Source organism: Octopus bimaculoides, chromosome 5 (genome assembly GCF_046866305.1).
Source record: "Octopus bimaculoides isolate indiv1 chromosome 5, ASM4686630v1, whole genome shotgun sequence".
Lineage (NCBI taxonomy): Eukaryota > Metazoa > Mollusca > Cephalopoda > Octopoda > Octopodidae > Octopus > Octopus bimaculoides.
The window spans coordinates 122037893-122062175 of NC_142932.1; the positions used below are offsets into that span (position 1 = coordinate 122037893).

The 24283-nt window shown below is 36.2% G+C and overlaps 2 long non-coding RNA genes across 2 annotated transcripts in view; one reads left to right on the forward strand and one right to left on the reverse strand.

The window, feature by feature from the left end:
• The window catches only part of LOC149135844 (uncharacterized), a 303123-nt gene that overhangs the window by 44584 nt on the left and 234256 nt on the right, over positions 1-24283 (reverse strand). The window lies entirely within an intron of this gene.
• On the forward strand, positions 551-8031 carry LOC149135845 (uncharacterized). The gene is made up of 3 exons (XR_016241804.1): positions 551-1015; positions 3496-3544; positions 7108-8031. It is a non-coding gene; the product is annotated as an uncharacterized LOC149135845 (long non-coding RNA).

The following is a 24283-nucleotide window of genomic DNA, read 5'->3' on the forward strand; positions in this document are numbered from 1 at the left end:
TCTATACATGCATATATATATACATACATATATATATATATGTATACACACACACACTTACACACACACTTACACATACACTTACACACACACTTACACACACACTTACACACACACTTACACACACACACACACACACACACACACACACATATATATATATATATATATATATATATATATATATATATATATATACACAAACGCACATACATATATGCGTATATGGACAAACATATATATATTTAATATTCGTTAACAATAATTTTATTGACTGTGACTTCGAAGTTTCGGTTAACTTTGTCATATATAGTCCAATGATGGCAAAGCTGGCCGAAACTTCGAAGTCACTGCCCATGTATTTATATATATATACATGTATATATATATATATATATATATATAGAAATGCAGAGACGCCTATAATAGGACATCTACTCGCTAGAAATAGCAGCAAAAATACTACATACCATCTGACCTTGTAAGATATAATCTTTATCTTACTAAAATTGACTTGAAACCATGGTACAGAATATAGATTGGTAAAAGTTTTTATTTTTCATTTCCTTTCGAAATTATCCCTAACTTTTGTGGTATGTAGTATTTTTGCTGCTATTTCTAGCGAGTAGATGTCCTATTATAGGCGTCTCTGCATTTCTAATGAATAATACATAGTCTATTGACTGTTTTTACTCTCGCTAGGCCACTGGTGGTAAATAAAATTTCTAAAATTTTCTTTGCCACCCTATAATTTATTAATAATGATAAAATTCTTTTTGGATGATTTTCTGTAGGAATTTCGGCATTTTGCATTTTTGTATTTGCTGCCGATTAGGTAAACCGTAAATACGCGGTATATTTTGAAAAATTAGACATAAAAACACGAACCATGCTGCGTACTGATTCGTGCTTCATATGTTGTCTGGTCAATTCTGCTGACGATAGTCTGACCTTGTAAGATATAATCTTTATCTTACTAAAATTGACTTGAAACCATGGTACAGAATATAGATTGGTAAAAGTCTTTATTTTTCATTTCCTTTCGAAATTATCCCTAACTTTTGTGGTATGTAGTATTTTTGCTGCTATTTCTAGCGAGTAGATGTCCTATTATAGGCGTCTCTGCATTTCTAATGAATAATACATAGTCTATTGACTGTTTTTACTCTCGCTAGGCCACTGGTGGTAAATAAAATTTCTAAAATTTTCTTTGCCACCCTATAATTTATTAATATATATATATATATATATATATATATATATATATATATATATATATATATATTCAGAGAGAGAGAGAGAGAGAGTCAATAGACGAGATCGAGAGAATCTGAATATAGAAACACTTTGTAGGACTCAATTGTCGATATTGATGGCCCTGTTGATATCAAGCAATGTTACCGAGCACATATGAACACTGTCTCCTATCTAACTTTTAAATCATCTACCTCTTTAGCAACTGGTATACACAACCTCAAATCCCCAAATATTCCTGACACGCTATCCTGCTCATTAACAACAATAACCTTAGCGTTTGTACAATAACCTTGTCGTTTGTAATCTGTGTTTAAGGGAATCGATCACCATCTATCGAAACCACAACTCTTCATTACTTGATATATTCTCAGATGTAATCCTTTCGTATAAACAGAGGTACTACGCATCATTTTCCCATTGTGCGAAATCTGTGTGACTCCCTAATTACGATAATCGTCATATTAAGTTACAACTTCATCACACGAGTAACATAAACATTCTACTAAATATAGGTCTTCTTAATATTACCTTTGTGAAGGTGCATGGCTCAGTAATTACAGTGTGAGTTCGATTCCTGAACTGGGCTGTGTGTTGTGTTCTTGAGCATGACACTTTATTTCACGTTGCTCCAGTTCACTCAGCTGTAGAAATGAGTTGCGACGTCACAGGTGCCAAGCTGTATCGGCCCCTTTGCCTTTCCCTTGGATAACATCAGTGGTGTGGAGAGGGGAGGCTGGTATGCATGGGTGACTGCTGGTCTTCCATAAACAACCTGGCTCGGACTTGTGCTTCGGAGGGTAACTTCTTTGGTGCAATCTCATGGTCGTTTATGACCGAAGGGGTCTTCACCTTAACGCTACCTTTGTTAATATCCTCCGACACTGCACATCCCCTCTTATTGTCACCTCTATCCTCATTCTTTGAATTCCATTCCCCTATCTCCTCCTTGCCTCTTTGAGGCAACCAAAACCACTCACTCTTCACCGCCGAACCATTCGTATTCCTGAAACTCACCTTTCACTGCACCCCTTGAATAAAATTGACCCCTTCCCCTCACTCAAGATTTGCCCCTTCCTTTTCTCTCACTATCTTAACTTCTTTTAATTTTATTTACTATTATCCTAAATTTCATAAACCCAACAGCATTTATCCTTACCATTCATCTCTCAGTTCTCCCTTTCTACTACTACTGATACTGTGGAGGAGCGTGGTTTAGTGGTTAGGGTGTTGGACTCATGATCGTAAGATTGTGGTTTCGATTCCTGGGCTGGGCAACGCGTTGTGTTTTTGAGCAAAACACTTCATTTCAGGTTGCTCCAGTCCACTCAGCTGGCAAAAGTGAGTAATCCTGTGACGGACTGGCGTCCCACCTAGGCGGGGCCCCGCCACGTCAAAACGGTAGAGGAGTAGGGGCCGAAACCGGACGTGGTTCCTCCTGATGATGTCTTCAGCTAACTGGATCCTATAAAGGAGCTGTTGTGATAGCAGACCACGAAACATGGTTGAAATTCCTCCATTCCTATATATATATATATATATATATATATATATATATATATATATATATATATATGTATGTATGTATGTATGTATGTATATGCACCCATTGACTGTAACCACTTTTCTTCAAACTCAAAGAAGAAAGAGCAGTCCCATGATTTTGTTTTTCAGTGCCTCTAACACATGTAGGAGAAGGGAAGGTTTTAAGGGTAAAATCTAATACTCAAAAAGAAGAATTGTCGTTCCGACGGATTTCCGCACAGATTCCGTTTCCTAATGTTTAATCACAAACCTTTGAGTGCCTTTGTGATATGGGAGAAGGCACATCCCAAAAGGGAATGTAGTAGAATTGAAGCTGTAACCTCATATTTCCGAAGCAATCTTTTTTCCCCATGTAGCTAAGTGGGCGAGCATAGGAACAATACAACCGGCTGTACAGTTCCTATTAAAGTTTATCTTGACAATGACTAAAGGTAGGGAATGGATTAATGTTGGCCAGGAATGACGCCGAAGATTGGAATTGAACACTCGTCACGTCAGTTGAGAGTACTACGCATAGTCGAGTCAGCCTGCCACAGCACTCACATGTCTGGTTATATTGTTGAGTGTAGTGTAAATACAGAAACGGCAAATTGTTGAAGTAAGTATTTTGAGAAATGTCTTACTTTTAGTTGATGTCCCTTTAGAGTTAATTCGTGTCAAGCCTCGTCAACGATGAATTTGTCTTTCATCTTTCAGAATCGATAAAAGAAATAATAATAAGAGGAAAGAAAACGAAGACGGGCAAGTAAGTACTAATCGCACCAGAAGTTGATTAAATTTGCTGTTGCACTCTACTAAAAATATATTGCCAAGTACTGGTTAGAAATCAGTATTAAGAAAATTCGAGAAGAGGATATTAACATTTCAAAACTGTGTTGTTTGTTTGTATTTCATAGTAAGTGTTTTGGAACGAAGGCATGACAAATGTATACTGACAGGAATAAACCTGTGTAAACTTGTATTTTAAAATATGTTTCTGTACTTCTAGCTTTATTGATCTCAAAACAAAGACAGTGATGTGATAATCAGAATTGTGGCAAAGAAAATTTCTAATGGAATTGTTAACGGCTTCGTTAGAAGAGAAAAAGAATTTCTTAAGGGTTGTTTTAGGGATTCCTGGTCTGGATAAAAGAAGGGAGTAAGTTGTACTTAAGAACTGGAGTCTCAACATGAGCGCTCGCAACGTACCCCACTCCGCTAAACGCACTCAAAGACTAGGTAACATTATTGAACTGGGCATCAGATTAAATACCGAATAACATTATGTTTTTGAGTTCAAATCAGTTTCATCTTGTATCCTTCTGGGCCGATAAAATTAGTACTAATAAAATTAGCGAAAAGTCTATATCATTGCTACCAAGCGGTTGATCTTGCGCTACCTTCAGAAATTCTCAAAGATAAAACATTGGACAACATATTATGAGGTGTTTAGTTTTCCTCCAGTATAACGTCACATTTATAAGGCGGCGAGTTAGCAGAATCGTTAAGCATGCTGGGCAAAATGCTTAGCAGTATTTCGTCTATCTTTATGTTCTGAGTTCCAATTCCTTCTAGGAACTCTGTACCAGTTGAGAACTGGGGTCAATGTAATATATTTTCCCCTCCTCCAAAAAATTTGAAATCAATATTACTTCAAATCCATAAGGCGGCGAATTGATGGAATGCTAGGCAACTTGCTTAATGGCATTACGTCCACCTTTACTTCTGATCTCAGATTCCGCCGATAGAGGTCGACTTTGCCTTTTATTCTTACAGGGTAGATAAAATAAGCACCAGTTGAACGCTGGAGTCGATGTAAACGACTTACCCACTTCCCCGAAATTGCTGGCCGCGTGTCAAAATTTGAAATCAATGTTACTTTTCAGTCCGAGATGGTGAGCTGGCTGAATCGCTAGCCGCATTTCTTTCGACTTAACATTCTGAGTTCAAATGCCACCGAGAATGACTTTGCCTTAAGCATTTAGTGGTTGATAACATAGGTACCAGTTGAGCACTCGGGGCGTTGTAATTGACTTACAACCTCCCCCGAAACTGCTGGCCTTGTGACAAAATATGAAACCAATATTAATTCAAATCTTGTCGAGATTGTCCCTGTTTTTCAGTTCCTTGCAGGGAGATATAAAAGATTCTCTGGCAAAACTTGAGTCGAATGACCTGAATTGTCGTGGATAACATTGTGCTGCAGATAGACTGAACCGATCCCATAGTTTTCATTTAATTCAAGTGTCATCATGACTAAGATCTTTTAAGATGAAAGTATTGCTTTTAAACAGCAATCTCATTTATTAGTTTAATTCAAATAGGATCGTGACGTCTTCTCCTAAACAATTTACAATGTGTCAAGAATATTTCATAAAATTATATGTATGTGTGTGTGTATGTATGTATGTATGTATATAGATAGAGAGAGAGAGAAAGATAGATAGATAGATAGATAGATAGATAGATAGACAGATAGACAGAGAGAGAGAGAGAGAGAGAGAGAGAGAGATGTAAACAAGCACGCGTGAACGAAAAGAGCAAAAGAGAAGGAAAGAAGCGTGATATATTTTATTGGAAGCCGAATCTTTACAAATCGTTATTCTACGGACAATTATGAAAAAAAAAGAACGCATGAAAGTTCATATAGAGAAAGCAAAGCTTGAATGCCGTAGCAAACGCTGATTAAATGATATGGAACAACGGAACCTTAGTGGACAATGTTATAAAAGTTATTTGCAAAATTATGTTGTGAATCCATTATTTCTATTTCTACAATGGTAAAGAAAAATTATACGATGCGATAGAATAGAAACAAGGAAATATACATGTGTATATAATATATGTGTGTGTGTGTTAATCAAATTCCAGGCCTTGTTGAGGAAATTATTTCAAGTGTTTAGGTCTTAATTTTTTTTTTTAAATCGGTGATAATGAATATTAAATTACCCCTAGGCTTTTGAACTTTCAGCCATAAGAAATATACATCACCACTTGACTCAACCATGAGGCGTGCCAATTGTCGCCAAACATCTCTAGTTATTGGTGTCAACCGACGTTATCTTGAAATATAGGAAAAATTTTCAGGCATAAATTTGATCAGGATAACGTGACCAAGAATTAATCGCTGGATTTGAACGTCACTGATCCGTCTCCTTTTAGAAATCCGGGGTGTTTGGAAAGGCTTATGAAAATATATCTTTTGTTTCCTAATGTGTGTAAATGCAGATAACTGCAAACTTTAAAGGCAATACTCGGTTAAACCAATGAAACTCTTTAGAATACCGTTGTTATCTAGTAAAGCTTTAGCATAATAAGTTAAGGTCTCCGAAAGATAATTTCAGGTAAAGAAGGCAAAGCTTTGAGACAATGTGAAGAATTAAGACAAGAGATCGTACTATTGTGGTGTGAAAGTTTTTTTATTATTATTATTATGGTTACTGGGGCTCCTGGAAAATATTTACAGTAATAGCCTACCTTAGTTAAATTTTTATCAAAAGTCTTGAGATCTAAGATTTATCGGAAAATAAAATGAGATTTAAAGTTCTTACAATACAAACGGAATAGAATCCCACTTGCATCAAAAAATGGTAAATTACTCGTCTATGCGGTTGCTTGATTTGTAATAGCAACCTAATTTCCCTCACTCCAAACATAATCTACCGTCTTAGAATGGTGGAAGGACAAGATAAACGCTAGATATGGTCTGAATGTGTTTGACAATGGAACTGTTACTGGTCGATCAACGCTAACCGGCAGTTAAACAACAACAACAAGATAATTATTGTTGTTAATTTTTGCCAAGCTGACATTTTGCCGACAACGAACTGATTAATGATTTTTTTTAAAGAGAGCAGACATGCGATCGACTTCTACACGCTTCTCTGTATAGTGTCAAGGGGTGGGGCAAAGCTTCAGCTTCGATTAAATAAATGTCTGCATGTCTATGCGTGCATTTGAGTAAGCAGTAAAATAAAAGCAACATTATGCTGCGTTTGTTTTGATTACAACACATAAAATTTTTATATCGATGTGTACAGATAACTGTACCCTTCTGTTTTTTCTTTATTTTTTTATTACAAAACAAGCATCAACGATTATTGCTGAAACAAACAAAAATGATATTTTCTTAATTCTAATCAACGATGACTGCTCTTTAATTGATTTTCTGATATTTCAAATTACACAATGGAAAAAATAAGATATGATGCTGACGTCACGCTCACTCGAATGAATAGCATAAGTGAAGTGAAATATAACAACAAAAGAAAATAAATTCTAGTTTTATTGTATTTTATTTATTTATCTTTTATTTTTTATTTGTTTCAGTGACGTTACTGCGACCATGATGGAGCACTGCTTGAAGAAGTTTTAGTCGAATGAATCGAGCCCAGTACTTATCATTTTTAAAAGTCTTGTAATTATTATAACGGTTTCTTTCACTGAACTGCTAAGTTACAGGAATGTAAGCACACCAACACCGCTTGTTAGGCGGCGGTGGTGGTCAACAAACACAGACGCAAAGACATGTGCGCGCGCACACACACACACACACACACACACACACACACACACATATATATATATATATATATATATATATATATATATATATATATATATATATGTGTGTGTGTGTGTGTGTGTGTGTGTGTGTGTGTATATAGAAAAGGCGAGCTGGCAGAAATGTTAGCACGCTGGGCGAAAAGCTTCGCGGTATTTCGTCTGCCACAGCGTTCTGAGTTCAAATTCCGCCGAGGTCAACTTTGCCTTTCATTCTTTTGGGGTCCATTAAATAAATACCAGTTACGCACTGGGGATCGATATAATCGACTTTGTCTGTCCTTGTTTGTCCCCTCTGTGTGTAGCCCCTTGTGGGTAGTAAAGAAAAAACATACACACACACACACATATATATATATATCAAAGGCAGGTTAACTAGCAAGTTAGTTTTTGTTTGTGGCAGATGTTCAGGTGCAATAAAGACTGCAAACAAACAGGAAACAACTTCTATCTCATTCCAGGGTGAAAAACTAGAGGTAGTCGATAGCTTCCGCTATCTGGGCGACCAAGTTAGTAGTGGGGGTGGGTGCACTGAAAGTGTAGCTGCTAGAATAAGAATAGCCTGGGCAAAGTTTAGAGAGCTCTTACCCCTGCTGGCGACAAAGGGACTCTCACTCAGAGTAAAAGGCAGACTGTATGACGCATGCGTACGAACAACCATGCTACATGGCAGTGAAACATGGGCTGTAACTGCTGAGGACATACGTAAGCTCGCAAGGAATGAAGCCAGTATGCTCCGTTGGATGTGTAATGTCAATGTGAATACCCGTCAGAGTGTAAGTATCTTGAGAGAAAAGCTGAACATTAGAAGCATCAGTTGTGGCGTGCAAGAGAGACGATTGCGCTGGTATGGACATGTGGTGAGAATGGAGGAGGATAGCTGCGTGAAAAAGTGCCACACCCTAACAGTTGAGGGAACCCGTGGAAGAGGTAGGCCCAGGAAGACCTGGGCTGAGGTGGTGAGGCAAGACCTTCGTACATTGGGCCTCACCGAGGCGATGACTACGGACCGAGACCTTTGGAAATGGGCTGTGCGTGAGAAGACCCGGCAAGCCAAGTAAGATCGTTGCCAGTGCCCCTGGACTGGTTCTTGTGCGGTTGGCACATGAGATGCACCATTTTGAGCGTGGCCGTTGCCAGTACCGCCTGACTGGCTCCTGTAGGATTTTCGAGCGAGATCGTTGCCAGTGCCCCTGGACTGGCTTGTGCGGGTGGCACATAAAAGACACCATTTCGAGCGTGGCCGTTTTCGTGCGGGTGACACGTAAAAGCACCCACTACACTCTCTGAGTGGTTGGCGTTAGGAAGGGCATCCAGCTGTAGAAACTCTGCCAAATCAGACTGGAGCCTGGTGTTGCCATCCGGTTTCACCAGTCCTCAGTCAAATCGTCCAACCCATGCTAGCATGGAAAGCGGACGTTAAACGATGATGATGATGATATATATATATATATATATATACACACACACACACATATATATATATATATATAATTACACATACACACACACACACACACACACACACACACACATATATATATATATATATATATATAAGAGAAGAAAATGGATATAATAACAATGGGAGTCTCGTGGTTTTCGCTGGTATGTCTTTAATTAATTAGATAACAAAGAAGGAAGAAGCTGGGATGAAGATATCATTTACGATCGTTTCAATTTACTGGTTTAAGTAAATCTCTTCAGAATGCGAATATAGATAGATGCATCGGTTAGGATGCGAAAATAATTGATAGACATGTGATGGTAATGGAAACAAAAGTGGTAATTCTTACATTAAATTTTTGTTCTTGCGCTGGTAAATTCGCTGGGTAGAGGTTTGCTTATGGTAGATTGGTTAGTTTCGTTGGGTAATTAGGATAGGATGAGTATTATTTAGGTGTGGGTTTCCTAGTTTAATTAAGCACATTTTTCCGCACGTGTGTATTGCATTTTACAACCGAACTACCTGCTAGCATACAACCTTACAAAAGACTGTACCTACCCAGCTAATAGCCAGGAGCGACTCTGGATTTAATTATCCCCTAGAGGTATTAAACCCCTCTGACTGATACCTTTGCCACTCATTCTTCCGAGGTCGATAAAATAAATACCAGTTGGTCACAGGGGTTGATGTAGTCCACTGGCATCTTTTCCAAAATCTCAGGCTGAACGCCAATAGTTGAAAGGTCCTGAAATTGCGGTTTCTATTTTCCACCAAACTTTAATCCTTGTAAAAATGTTATGGCTTCTGTCTTTACTATCAGACCAAGCCGTAATAAAAAGAAAAAGAAAATGAAAGGATACATTTTTGCTTTCTTTTGATTTAAAATCGATAATTATTTAATTATTTATATCAAAACTCTTTATTAGTTTATTCACTTTTTCAGAGTTTCATTCATTGAACTGTACGCATGTTTTTGCATGGCTGTCAAACGATTTTAGTCGTTAATATAATATGATATAATATAATTTATATATATATATATATATATATATATATATATGTGCTAAGGTTTCGTTTGTTCCGTCTTTTATGTGTTTTTACTTTCTGTGTTGATGCACAGGCATCGATTTTACACATCAAAAAGATATACACATGAAGAAAATTGCATTCAAAAAGAAATTACCAAATAAGGATAACAAACATGCATAATAGAACCACGTTACTTATAGTTATTCGTAAATTATAATTAAACTTTAGTCTGAGATTTGTTTTTCAAATTTGCATAAGTTTACTGTGGATTCGAGATGTAGTAAAAAGTAAATCTGTCCAGGAAGCCACATACTTAACACAGTTGTGGAAATTAAGGTAACACATCCGAGCCCTTTTCCACATCGGTAGTTTTTAACGATATGTTATATTTATAGCTCAAAAGAAATGGCGTATAATCTATAACAAAGAAGGAGCATGTTGTTTAATAGTCCTTATGGCAGTTTATAAGCTTGATTTCATGTTTTGCGTCATAGCAATTAAATTTTTATGAATAGATAATGACATAAATAATGGAAGAGACTTCCACCTGTAACAATCAAATCACACTCAGTAATCGCCATACGATCGTTTGCAGTCAGAAGCACACATTTATTATTAATTACGATTAATTAAAATTTATATGAATATTAATTCTTTATAAATCTTAAACAGTGCTGACAGAGCAGGAAAGTAACTTCGAATGCGACAAGTCTGGTAAACGATTCAGTTTATTCTCTAGTGTCCAGTCACTTTTAGCTTAGAGAGAGAGAGAGAGAGAGAGAGAGAGAGAGAGAGAGGCAGACAGACAGAGAATGTGTCTGTGTGTGTGTGAGTGTGTGAGTGTGTGAGCGCGTGTGATTGACAAGTTCCTTTAAAATTTTCATATATTCAAAGTTTGATATAAACATAAATTTATACAATCCTTATTGTTTTCTTGTGAACATTTTTGCGTACACACATATACACATACAAACTTACACACACACACATACATGTATATATATATATATATATATATATATATATATATATATATATATATATATATATATATATATATATACATGTATATATATATATATATATATATATATATATACACATGTATATATACATATATGCATCTATGCAGATATATATGTATATATATATATATATATATATACATATATACATATATATATATGTATATATATATATATATATATATATATATATATACTCGTATATATTTATGTATGTGAATGATATATAATATATATAAATATAAATATATATATATATATATATATATATATATATATATATATATATATATATATATATATATATATATATATATATATATATATATATACAGCAATAAAAGTACCTCATCCAGTTAGAGATATTTAATATAGACAGGATTTAAGTTCGAGCTACTATTAGTTTCATGCTGTGAAAACACGATGGCTGGAAAAGCTGGTGTAGTATACCATGTGTTTAGAAACAATCTTCTAGACTCAAATATACAAGATTGTTCGTCTTTGCGTAGAAAAAAGCGAGAAATGAGATCCTCTTTGAGAGAAAACTAGAATGGACGAGAGAAAGTTAAGCAAAAAAGTGGAATGAGAATAATAAAAAATAAAAATTAGAAGATGGGTCCAATTGATTCGCTCAAATCAGAATTAATATGATTTGTACAATTTAAATCAACAGGAGGAAGGTTAAAATTAGACAGACTGCATTCTTAAACTAAATACGATGGTGTTTCCCAGTTGAATATATATATTGCTTGTATTGTTTGCTGGATATATCATAGAAAATATCATTATTGAACGATGAGAGACTATTCATTGCTTAAAGATAGCACAGTATAACAGAAATCCCGTTCAATTATCCAAGTATACTTGGATGATCGTTCATATTACTCATGTCCAGCAGTATGAACGATAGAGCAGTAGACCTGCTAGCAAGGTATGCCTGAGAAATGGAAGCCAACAGAGAGGTAGGGGTGCTGATGGCGCTGGGAGCGTGGGTTTAATAATACCATGGAGAGGTTGTGATGTAAGTGACAGCTCTGAAAAAGTAATGGAAGGGAAATGTTAACTACTGTATACTGAAGCTCGTGTGTGTGTGTGTGGGTGAGTGCAAATGTATGTGTGTGCATGCGTGGTTGTATATATATATATATATATATATATATATATGAACTGGGACAACGTGAAATAAAACGTTTCGCTTCACGACACAACGCACCGCCGAGAATCGAACTCACGACCTTATACCCGTGGACCAAATGCCATAGTTATTAAATCACTTGCCATCACTATCATTAGGATGTCCCCTGATGAATGTTCAACATAGCCAAAACTTCACTGCAAAACTTCACTGCAGTTATTAAGTTTCTAGAAAGTTCTGGAAATATCTGCAGTTGAGTAATGTTCCCAAAATAACCATGATGAACCATACCCCCATGATCCGGGATCATGGGGGTAGAATAAAGGATCGAGCAGGAACAGAAAAAGGTATGGAGCCGGACCGGAAATGGACAACGAGAAAAGGAAGCGGTAAAGGAAAGGTAGATGAGGAATTCAGCTGCTACGGAAAGGTGTTTTCTTGTTACATCGGGCATAGAATTCAACAAGGGAAGGTGTGTCAGAAGAAAGTGATTCAACAGGGCGGGTTGAAAAACCAGAAGACGTGTGGCCAGAACCTCCTGGACAGAAACCATAGCGAGGGTCATTCCACAGTTGAATCGGAACAGCCAAGAAAAGAGAAAAAGAAGAAAGAAAAACGCACTCAACACTACGTAGAAACGGTAAAGGACTAGGGGCCGAAACCGGAGGTGGTTCCTCTTGATGATATCTTTAGCCACTGGATCCTATAAAGGACCTGTTGAGGTAGCGAACCTTGAAACGTGGTTGGAATTCCATCGGCACTATACAATCGGAGTGTGCTGTAATCGCCGCTTCTGTCTCTATTGCTGCTGGTGAGTGCTTAGCATTTTCTCACCACACCATAAAAAATCCTACTTGCTGATTGTCAGGAATCACTCACTAATACATCCTAACAAGTTTCTACACATTTACTGTCTCTGGTTTTTCAATGTCTATTACACTGGCCTCTTGTCCTCTAAGCCTCACACTACCCTCAACTCGGAATTCCTGATACACTTGTGTCTGTTGCACTCGTCACCCATATTATGTACATCCCGTAACCTCGTAAACCTCTGAAATTCCCTGCACATGTTTTTCCTACAGTCATCCATTTGCAGTTTTGTGAAAGTAACTTAGCCTCTACGTTCTCACGGCTTTCAAATGATCTGTGAAAGCCATGGACACAGTCTCCTATCTCTTCTCCAAGTCCAAACCAGTACAAATAACATTTTAAAAATATAAAATTAATGATTCGATACAATATCAAAATGTGTTGCCTTCTTTTGTTTTTTGCTAGCTTTCGTATTGTTTTTATGGCAAAACCCTTGCCAGTCTACGCGGAGATTTCCACTGTAAATGGTATTGTTCTTTCCGTGGAGAGCACAAAGTACAAAGATGGTATATTTTAAGATACCTAAAATGATGTGGCTTCTTCCCTTTTATCACGAACTTGATAGTTTTTGTTTCCCTTATTGTGTGTCGTAAACATATCATGTATTTTTCTCTCGGAAAGTCTGTGTTACCAATGCACTTCAGAGGTTATGTTTGAACAATTTTCTTTGCAAAATATCTTAGAAGTTACAACTGCCATTATAATTCTCCTGCAGCGTCAAAGAAAGGTAGTTTGTCGAGAGAAAGAGAGCCTCAATATGGTCGCTCAGCTTGCGAGAAGAGCAGCATGATCTTTTAAATTTCAGCTTGTTGTCTTAAAAAACTACAATTTATAGTATAGGTTAAGGTCACCTCCACATAAAAAAAAAACAGATGGAAAGGTCACTGATGGTGATCTGAAACTACACAAAAATGAGGTAACGTTTAACTTCTGTGCTACACCTCGAGCGGTTATTTCTAATATTGTATTTATTTTATCACCAAACGGAGAATTGAGTGTAAATATTTTCCCAAAAGTAACCTCTCTCCATAACGCACATCAATCTGTTCCTTTCACTTCGCGAACTCATTATAATTTCTTATACAAACACAAGACTAGAAATTAAAGTGGACAATCCATTATATCAACCACAGTACTTGGTACTTATTTTATCGACCCTGGAAGAATAAATGGTAAACTCAGCCTTAGTTTCTAATTCAGAACAGATACTCACATTTAGAACAAATGCACACACTTCACTATCCGTAAGTGATCTCTGAGATACAAAGATATTCATTTGGGGATAGAGATAAAATACGATATTTTCCTGAGTCGCGAACACTCCGACTTCGAACAAGTAAACACGTATCGTAATTATCACTTGGAAGTTTCGAAAAATAGTAATTCCTTAAAAAAAAAAATAGTGGATATCGAAGCCGATGAAACTTAAATAATAGTGTGAAAATATTTGATTAAAAAAGCCCTTTAGATAGAAAAAGTCGAAAGGAGTCCGTGGGGCTCCAATTTACATTCCTTGTGAACCCTTCCCTGAGATTAAAATTGACATATGAATAAATTGTAGGCATCGTCCTTTAAGTAAAGTTTCGAAATTTCTCTTTCACCTTTTACTTGTTTCATTCATTAAATTGAGGCCATGCTGGGGCACCACCTTGAAGAATTTTAGACGATCGAATCGACTTTGTACTTATTAGTTTTTAGGCTTAGTTACTTATTTTGTATCTTTTGCCAAACCGCTGAGTAACGGGGTGGTAAACACTCAAATACTAGCTGTAAAGCGGTTGTGGCGCACACACACACACACACACACACACACACACACACACACCAATACATACATACATACATACACATGACGGGCTTCTTTCAGTTTCCGTCTACCAAATCCACTCACAAGGCTTTGATCGGTCTGTTGTTGTAGTAGAAGACACTTGCCAAAGGAACTACGCATTGGACTAAACCCGGAACCATGGGGTTCAGAACGAAACATTTTACTACACAGCCACGCCTGTGTCTTTATTTTAAGGGAACCAGGAAATACGGTAATTTTACCGCCCTCAGTTCTTTAATATTGGGATTTTAAATCGATATATGAAAAAGGTATAAATTACCGCGCGGGATTTTGTACAACCCCAAATGATTCCACCATACACTGCACTCTGCGTTAATGTTATGATTTAGGTGAAATGATTTATTTTTTTATTTATTTATTTATTTATTTATTTTTGTCAAACAGGAACCGAAAGGGGATCATACACATCCACAGCTCACCACAAATTCGCTTTCCCGGCACAGCCCTCCCCACTCCATCCATCCCGGTTTTTCCAGAACCGTTTTGTTTTTTTCAACAAAAATCACCAACCACCCAGCCCAGCAACCAAACAAAGATCCAAATAAAATACAAAGAAAACAAAACAAACAAAATATCAAAGAAATATGATGAAGTATATTTTAGAAAAAAAAATCCATTAACGTTTATAATTTTCATAAACAAGTTTTTTTTCTCTCCATGGGGAATTAGGACAGGTGAATAGATAAATAAATGAATATAGGAGATAAATAAATAAATAAATATCTATCCTACTTATTATTGAATGTTAACAATAGAGGAGATATTGATTTTTGCTGTTTGTTGAGGAAAGGTGGTTTGCATTGGAAGATATATTTTGCAAGAGAAAACTTGCCTGAGTGTTTTACAATGCAATCTTACATCAGTACTGTCTGCCTGTTTATAGCTTTGGTTCTGCTGTGACATAAACACTTATATTATTGACTTCGTATTGAGTTACTACTCAGTTGTTGATTGGGAGTTAAGTCAACAAAGGAAATAAATGTGACCCTGTAGTTAAGAAGTTTACTTGGCAACCACCCTGTTTCTAGACTTGACTCTCTTACATTGTACGACTTGGAAAAGCATCTTTTGGTAAAGACTCAAGTTTATAAACAATGTCTGCCAAACTGAAAAGCTCTCCGTCGGCAACGAGTACAATCGTTTCAGTTGATCCGATCAACGCGACGCTTGCTCGTGAAATTGAAGTGCAAGTGGCTGAGCACTCTACGAACACGTGTGCCCTTAACATAGATTCTCAGGGAGATTCAGCATGGCAAGTGATGTGACAAGGTTGGCCCTTTGAATTTCAGGTACAACTCATTTTTGCCAGTTGATTGGATTGGAGCAACGTCAAATAAAGTGTCTTGCTCAAGGACACAACGCGACGCCGGGAATCGAACTCACGATCTTACAACCATGAGCCGAATGCTCTAACTACGAAACCACGCGCCGTCACGACTGTTCATAATCCCGTTATCTGTATGGAATTGAAGAGATGAGCAGACGGACGAACGGACAGATGGCTGAACGAACAGACGGAGTGACGGACGGACGGACAGACGGACGGATGGATGAATGGATAGATACAGTTTGGTATCGTTAATCGTAAACTGATCCGAGTGGTGTATAAAAAGTTCTGAGCCTTCAAGGCCTTTGAGCTTTGAAGTCTTGTACCTTCATCAGACGTCTTGTACCATGTTTTTTGAGGCTCAAGACTTTTCATATACATCTCGTATAGTGTTTGGTGAAATAATCCATACTTTTGGTAAAATGTCTGCATATCGACTCCAATAGTTAAATGGTTCTTCCTTTTATCTTTTTTGGGGAGGGGTCAGTCGATTAGATCGACTCCAATACGCAAGTGGTACTTAATTTATCGACTTCATAAAAATGATCTCGATGGGGTTTGAAATTTGGATTCCAGACACAACTTTGCTTTCATAATTCTGGAGTCGATAAAATAAAGTACTATTGAAGTACAGGGGGTGGTATTTAGCCCTGATTTTTGCCAAACTTATCATACGTGTATGGGTATCTATCTTTCCTTGAGATACTTTCTGTTACTTGTTTCAGTCATTAGACTCCGGCCATGCTGGGGCACTGCCTTGAAGAATTTTTAGTCGAATGAATCAACCACAGCACTTAGCTTTCCTAAGCTTGACACTTATTTTATCAGTCTTTTTTTAGCCGAATTGCTAAGTTACGGGAACGAAAACACACAAATATCAGACGTCAAGTGGTGGTGGTTGGACACACAGAAATACACACACACAGAAATACACACACACAGAAATACACACACACACACACACACACGTGTATATATATATATATATATATATATATATATATATATATATATATATATATATATATATATATATATATATATATATACAATGGGTGACGGTCTTCTTTCAGTTTCCGTGCAAGGCTCTGGTTGGTCCAAGGCTATGGTAGAAGGCACAAGCCCAAGGTACCATGCTGTGGAACGGAACCCGAACCATGTGGTCGGGAAGCAAGGTTCTTAACATACAGCCACGTCGGGAACTTCATTGAAAAAACGGTACTTATTGAGATATTTGATATGCCCTCAGTTGCACAGACAATCTCTTATTAGACGCACAATGAGAAATACATTCAACAAGCTGGAAAACCTAACGATATGACACTATTGTTCGCTAAAAGCCATTGGGAAGCGCTTGAATATTATTTCTACTACAATATTTTCTGTCTGAAATCAATAAAATTCATCACCTATTCAGAGATATGTTTCACTACAAAAACGTTCCAAACCATTCATTCAATCTATTTATAAGCATACATTGTGGAGGCGCAATGGCCCAATGGTTAGGGCAGCGGACTCGCGGTCGTAGGTTTGCAGTTTCGATTCCCAGATCGATTGTTGCGCGTGTTTATTGAGCAAAAACACCTAAAGCTCTATGAGGCTCTGGCAAAGCGTGGTGGCGAACCCTACTGTACTTTCTCACTACAACTTCCTCTCACTCTTTCTTCCTGTTTCTGTTGTACCTGTAATTCAAAGGGGCCAGCCTTGTCACACTCTGTGTCACGCTGAATCTCCCCGAGAACTACGTTAAGGGTATAGGTGTCTGTGGAGTGCTCAGCCACTTGCACGTTAATTTCACGAGCAGGCTGTTCGGTTGATCAGATCAACTGGAACCATCGTCGTCGTAACCGACGGAGTGCCACGAAGAAGTATACATTGAATTCCCACGTTGGTTCAAACAATAAAAACTAAGTAACGTGCAAAATTGATAAAGGTTTCATCAGCTTTGTTAGCTTTGCATCTATAAGAACGCAAAGTTCAGGCAATGGTAAACCTCTCTGGTGTTTTAACGTCCTTGAATCCCAATATATTTTTACTTTTCATCTTTTTGAAGTCGGTAAATAAAGTATTTGTCAAGGGCGATTGAATGACGGAACGTTTAGAACAGCATTTGTTGGGATTCTCCGCGTTCTGAGTTCAAATCTCACCGTGATTCTGATAGACAGTAGACTTAATCCGTGACCCGGTTTAATATCACCACCAGAAACCTTAGATACAATACCTTTAATGGGGTTGTTCACTCTATTACAAACATTCAGATAAAATCTTTGGATCGAATATCCCTTCCTCCTGCCTTCCCATCAAGCTCGAATGTCCTACAAGATCATAAAAGTATCAACCAGTTTAAGTTGATACATTTACATAAAAGTTCATGTAAATGTATCAACTTAAAGGATAAACATATTACAATGGATATTACAATGGATATTACAATGGATATTACAATGGATAATACCAAGTGGACTCCCCCTCTTCCTCTCTCATGTTTCTCTCTCTTTTACTTTTTTCTTGGTGACTTCTTCTTTGGGATATGATACTTGGGAAAGAATATATTTACGACTGAAGATAGCTTTATACCATCCTGTCTATCAATTATATACCCATATATTGATGCAACGACTGTTTGTATATAAAGCTTGAAACACGTGTACCGCGGAATCCTTTGTGTTCTGTTTTAATTTTACGTTTTTAATTTATTCTTTCACCTCGGCCACTATCTGGCATATACAGGTGCTTGCAATTATCAAATATTACCTCTAAAATTTACTTTACCTACGTGATTCACGTTGTCCTTTTGATTGGTTTTTACACACACATACACACACACACACACACACACACACACACACACACACACACACACACACACATATATATATATATATATATATATATATATATGCATATAAATTCGACATAGGCGATTGTTTCTTGTCTTGGGATTCACGGTCAAACGGCTGGGTGGAATTTTGCGAAAAATTACACAGATGTGTAGAATGATCCGGTGGTTTTACTGGGCTTTGTATTTTTTCATAGCTCCTATGGTTACCGAGGTAATCTATTATAATAATACTCTTGTGTTTATGAATGAGAAAGGAAGAGGTGATAGATGAATAAGGAAAGAAGGGGTGATGTCATACTTAGTAGTGGGATGATGAAAATTGTTCGCTGAAAAAATAAATCAAACAGCGTTTCAAATCTGTGCGAATATATGTGAGTGTATGTAAAAGGGGGTATGTGAATGTGCGTTTTTGCGTGTGCGGGCGCAATAGATGTGTGATGATTAACATTCAACGCTGAAATAAAAAATCAAACAGCGTTTCAACTCTGTGTATTTGGTATTTCCTTACCAGCTCTTATATTTAGTCACGGCCAGATTTATGTGGCCTTAAGTCGGACAGGAAGGAAGGAAAACTTGAAATTTCTTTTGAAGGAAACAAGCAGTCAAAGAATGTTAGTTGCGGATAGATTTTTCACAAAACATTTAGTAATAAAAGAATTAATAAACCAAAATCTTGGTTTTGTACCTTATTTATATAAAGAATACTACAACAGGCTTCATTTTTGACGGCACGGGGCCCAGCTAGTATATATATGTATATATATATATATATATATATATATATATATATATATATATATATATATATATATACATATATATATATATATATACATATATATATATATATATATATATATATATATATATATATATATATATATCCAAATATATATATAAACATATATGTATGTATACATATGTATACACACACACACATCTATTATTTAACACTTTGTCTACAAAACATATAACACCACCCCTCCTCACCCAATTCTTTTATCTCCATCAGAATCCCTCTGTTTCTTCTATTTGGTGTTGAGAAACACAATTCCATCTCTCTAAACAATAAATAATTAAATAAAGACCATGGCGAAGCTAACCGATCCCGAATTACAACCAGAGAGATCATTAACCAATCAAGAGAATTCCATTCTCTCACTGTTGTAAAACTTGAAATGTAGCTTTTCATTTAAGTTAGGATAATAAGATAATAAACTATTCGAACATTATTATCGATTTAGAAGGGCAACTTCTCATATTTCAGAAGAGGTCAGATTGACAGCGTTAGATTTATAGGACAGGAAAATGAGACTGTGTAATAATATATGCTTTTGATGCACATGTTAGTGGTGAAATGGTGAAATGAAATAGCTGTAACGCTACAACTGAGTGTTGAAACTGGGACACAGTCCAGTAATATGAGACTTTATTTGTCTTCATTATTAGTAAGAGGTTGGGACGCAAGTTCTAACACCAAAGTCATTAAAGAGCCTGTCTAAAAAGAATATTTTAATTGTCCTTCACACATAACACACAACTATCTGCCACTTATATATATATATGTATATATATATATATATATATATATATATATATATATATATATATATATATATATATATATATATATATATATATATACACACACATATATATACATACATATATATATATATATATATATATATATATATATATATATATATATATATATATATATATATATATAAGATAATAAGAGTGAAAAAACTACAGAAGGCTTGTGTTACATGGTTAAAGTATATATTTAAATTATGTCAGAAAAATGTAAGAAAAATGTTATAAAAATGTTATAAAATCTTTTTGGTATATAAACATTGTATTTTGAGAAATAACCGGTTTCGTGTTGTCTTTTCAAATTTCTCTACTTCATTGTGTCGTGTTCGTTCCAGTCTGAGAAAGAAGAGTTCTAGATAGGGGGAGGTAATTAGGGATTTCTTCCGGTATAGGGGAGATAATCGAAATCTAGGAGGTGGTAGAATTTGATTAATTTACCATGGTTTTGTTCTATATTTTTTCCCCCTTTTTTTCCCCAGTGGGGTGATGAATTTCCTTATTTAAATGTGTTAGCAATGGTTAAGTTTGGGTTTGTATTTTTGAATGAAAAAGGTTTCCTTATTTAATCTAATCTGTGTTGGTGTTTTAATGGCACATTGATAAAAAGGAAAGATTATAAATTGTGGTAGCATTTGTTTTGCGCATTTTTCAATATGATCACTAAAAGGTATCATTCGGTATTCTGGGTGTGCAATCTGCTGGCGGTGCAGAGTGCATCTACGTCTGAGCGATAACCCTGTAGACCCTATGTAGTTCTCGTGGCAGCCCGAACATCTTATTACATAAATAAGATTTTCTGAGGCACAAGTAAAGTTAGATTTAACTTTGAATTTGTGTCCCTCTTTGAAGAGGAATTCTGAACCTTCTAGAATGTTTGGGCATGTTGCACAATTTGGTCGACCACATTTGTTTACTTTCGCATCTGTTGTTTCGGAAAGTAATTTTGCCTTTGTGAGGATCTTTTTCAGTGATTTTGGTTGTTTGTGGCTTTTGATGATTTTGTGTGTGTGTAAAATTTCCTTCAATTTGGGGTCCTTATGTAGCATTGGTATGTTTTGGGTGATGATGGTGAAGGCTTCTTTGTTTCTGGGGTTGTATGTGGATATGTACGGTAGTATTTTCGGGGAATGTGTGTTGCTGTGTTTAACTTTTCCTAAGTTTTCTATGTTAATTTGTGATGCACGTCTGATTCCTTCCTCTATGAGTTGAACTGGGTAGTGTCTGTCAATTAGTGTGTTTTTGAGTTCTTGTAATCTCTAGTATTTTCTTCTGACACTATTGTGCATATTCTTCTTGCAAGGTTGAAGGGGATGTTTGTCTTGGTGTGTCTTGGGTGGCATGAATCAAATAGTAGATATTGTTTGGCGTCTGTGGTTTTGTAAAATATGTCCGTTTCTATTTTTAGGTTTACTTTTTTAATTAGTATATCCAAGAATGGGAGCTCCTTTTGGTTGTACTCCATTGTGAACTGTATGTTTGGGTTGACACTGTTCAGTAGACTTTTGAATTTCAAGAGTTCATCTGTGTTTTCATTCCAGAGTATGAAACAGTCGTCCAGGAACCTTTTCCAATTTTCTTTTATGTATTGGGAAAGGGTGTTTCCAAAGGTGGATAAAGATTCCTGGTATATTATTATTTCCAAGTAACCCATTGTTAGGTTCGCAATGACTGGAGCTGCCCTAGTACCCATAGCAATTCCGGATTTTTGTCGGTAGAAAGTATTGTCAAACATGAAGTGGTTGTTTCGTAAGATGAATTCAACCGATTTAGTAATGAATTCTTTACTGATCCTGTTTGGGATTTCTTTCGGGAATTGATCCAGCCAGAATTGAATTGCCTCAAGTCCATAATTATGAGGTATACTGGTGTATAAATTAATCACGTCAAATGAGACCATGATTGTTTCTTCCTTTACTTCCTTTGGGAGGTGATTTAGCATATCCAAGTCATCTCTGATATAGCTATTTATGTGTTTAAGGAAGGGTTTTAGGAGGATGTCCATAAATAGACTTAGTCTGTGTGTTTCACAGGCTGGGCCAGCTATGATGGGTCGCAGTTTTAGATCCCCCGGGTTTGGTGTATGTATGTATGTCTTTGGTGATTTTTTGATGGTTTCATTTATGATCTGGCTTTTGTGTATTTTTGGCAGACCATAGAAAAGGCTGGGCTTGCATTTGAAGTGTGTTAGAAAATCAGTCTCCTTGGTTGTCAGTTCATTTCCATGTGTTTTAATTAGTGAGGACAGGGTTTTCATTATTTTTTGTGGTGTGTAGTTTGTGACTTTTTCATAGTTCTGGTTGTCATCCAGCATGGAGATTATTAGGTTTCTATAGTATAATGTGTCCATTATTACTACTGAACTTCCTTTATCTGCTTCCTTAATCGTAATATCTTCATCATTTTGGAGTTCTATTAGTTCCTCCCATTGTGTAGTGTTAAAGTTTGAGTTTACTCTCTGTTTATGCATGGTGTGGTAAGGGAAGTTCTCGATGTGGTTGCAGAATTCATCTAGATTTTTATTTTTACCTTTGTGTGGGATGTGCTCACTTTTGTTTTTGACTAGTGAGTCATATATACATTTATATATATATATACATACATATATATATATATATATATATATATATATATATATATATATATATATATATATATATATATATATACTTACATATATATATATATATATATATATATATATATATATATATATATATATATATATAAAGATTTATTTTTCGTAATGAGATAAAAAAAAAACATGGCTGTGCAGATTTTGGAACATTTATAAGTAGAAGGTCTTACAGCTGTTTCCAGGATATTATTATATCTCTTCATCGGAGACGAGCCTTTGTTTTTTTATCTCATTGCGGATATATGACCTACGTTGGACCCCTTATTCGCATGATCACCGAACCTGGAGCTTAAATATGGTCTATCCATAGCACTCACTCAGCATTACCTGACACCTTTGGGTCTCATTGACTCATTGAAACCAATACCGCTCATAACTTCCCTATATATATATATATATATATATATATATATATATATATATATATATATATATATATATATATATAGCTATAAGGAGCGCTCCGTCGGTTACGACGACGAGGGTCCCAGCTGATACGATCAATGGAACAGCTTCCTCGTGAGATTAACGCGCAAGTGGCTGAGCACTCCACAGACACGTGTACCTTTAATGTAATTCTCAGGGAGAATCAGCGTGACACAGAGTGTGACAAGGCTGGCCCTTTGAAATGCAAGTACTACTCATTTTTGACAGCTGAGTGTACTGGAGCAACGTGAAATGAAGTGTCTTGCTCAAGGACACAACGTGTCGCCGGGAATCGAACTCACGACCTTATGATCGTGAGCCGAATGCCCTAACCACTAAGCCACGCGCCTTCACACATACGCACGCACACACACGCACACACACACACACACACATACACACATCTACATACATATATATATATATATATATATATATATATATATATATATATATATGTATAAGAATTTTAACACGAGAAGATGGAATGAACGAGGTTTATCAAAAATCCGTTCATTCCATCTTCTCGTGTTAAAACTCTTCTGTATATACTCTACGGATACTTGGTTATGGTAGAAGATATTGCCCAAGGTGTCTCGCGGTTGAACTGAACCCAAAACCACGCGGCTGCAAAGCGAACAGCTGTGTTAGTAATTACCATTAGTTTTACAAGATTTAGTATTACCAGAGTGCAGCATCGTAAACACTGAGCAATGTGCGATATTTCTTTCGGTTCTGACCGTTTTGTGTTCAAATCT